The following is a 1,917-nucleotide window of genomic DNA, read 5'->3' on the forward strand; positions in this document are numbered from 1 at the left end:
CACACACACACACACACACACATACACACACACACACACACACAGATACACACACACACACATACGCCCGCATGAGATAGTGTTCAAACTTCACGCTCCCTTGCTCTTCAAACGTAAACCCAGTTGTGATGAAAAGAGTTGACACATCGATTTTTTATTTAAAAATATGGCAAAAGTGAGAAAAATAGTTTAAATTTTTATTCTTTACACCTGGTGGCTTTAAAACAAGTTACTCGTACATGTGTTATAATTCAACATACATCGCTTTGAAACTTTGAAAAGAAATCATTAATTTACAGAAATAAAACAGCAAAACATATATTCATTAGCCTAAAAAATCGATTTCCCACCATAATTAAAAAAAAAAAATTTTAATGGAGAGAGACAGAGGTTGCGTACGCTGAACATAAACGTGGGAAGCATGAACCTCTGTTTTAAAGAAGATAAACAAAAATTGTTACGAGAATATTAATCTTGATTTTTTTTTTTTTTTAAATTTTACCAAGTACGGTGACCCCCCTTTTTCTCCCTTTTTTTATTTTTTGCACAACAATCTCCAAAGCCTAAAAATGTATAATCATATTTAAATATCATTTTACAAATCGGCAAGTTATATTTAGACATAACTTATGTTGATACCGTTGAAATAGTAAATCTTGTTAACCAAAAAACACATCCCACAATGTCACTTCATAAAACCCTCTTTGAAATTGAAAACAAGAATGGAATAAATATTTTGTCTACCTCGCGTAAAATGGTCTGTGCGCATGAGTCATTGTAGAAGAGGATAACGTTTGGATCTAGATCTAAAGTTTAAACATGAATTTTTATTTTTTTTTATTGTTGAGGATTTTATGACACCAGTCGGGAGTGGTGTGCCATGCACCTACCATGAAGCATCACGCGACAGGCTCGTGGGGGTTCGCATTTCTCTGGGCTCCATCACTATTCAGTTACACATTGTTTATTATTTATTATTACTGAGTATCATAATAACGGACCGGCGTCTGGGATTTAGCGGCTGGGCTCTTCGCCACCGCAGACTGAAGACATGACTTCGATTCCCGTGAGAGGTGTCTTTTTTCGGGGAGGGTGGGGGGGGGGGTTCTTTTGGGTTTGTTTTTTTGTTTGTTTGTTTGTTTTTTAAATGGAGTATATTTTTCTGTTTGTTGGGATGTTGCATCTCTCTCAGCCCCGGTTGGCCCTGGCAGGAAGGGTCAGATCAACCCGCCTCCTAAATGATATAAACTGTGTCGATGTAGGCGTATATAATAATGACATGTTACACAAAGCATTTGAATTCACAGCCTTAAAAAACCGATACCTGAATAATATTTCTCGTGCTATCGATAATTTTTTAAGGCTATAAACTATAAATACATGTGTGTTGTAATTCCGCCTGTGTTCCATTCTCTGGCAGGTTCGGTGGTTTATTAATAACAGATGGGGCAATGAACCATTGGCAACAAAGGAAGGCACTAAAAAATATCACACACCATTCTTCCGTGGATAACACGCTATCCGAATTGAACGTGCAGGATTAGCATTTCGTACGGGCGTGGGTTTACCGTAAACACAATCATACATGTACTAGGATGTTGAAGATCTGGGTTCGTACACCAACGAAAACAAACGATCGGCCTCAATTATGTAGCGGTCGGGCTCGCTGTCGCAGGCAGAAGTAGAAGACCTGAATTCAAATCCCGTGTGGTTAAGATTTTCATAGTATTATCTTCTAGATCTGTCTGATAAAACGTTGTATCCCTCTCAACCCCATTTGGCCCTGACATGCAAGGTCAAAGCAGCTAGGCTGAAAATTCTATAAATCATATAAATTGTGACGATAAGAGCGTAAAGCGTATACAACTAGATCTAGAGTATGGTTTGTTTGTTTTTTTGTATTTTTTTTGGGGGGGG

General features: G+C 37.7%; 1 protein-coding gene across 1 annotated transcript in view; it reads right to left on the reverse strand.

Annotated features, from left to right (window-relative positions):
• Positions 1-1,917, reverse strand: part of LOC101857341 (integrator complex subunit 13) — a gene marked incomplete in the record, with an annotated part of 266,815 nt that overhangs the window by 191,110 nt on the left and 73,788 nt on the right.

This window comes from Aplysia californica, unplaced genomic scaffold, assembly GCF_000002075.1.
Source record: "Aplysia californica isolate F4 #8 unplaced genomic scaffold, AplCal3.0 scaffold00222, whole genome shotgun sequence".
NCBI lineage: Eukaryota > Metazoa > Mollusca > Gastropoda > Aplysiida > Aplysiidae > Aplysia > Aplysia californica.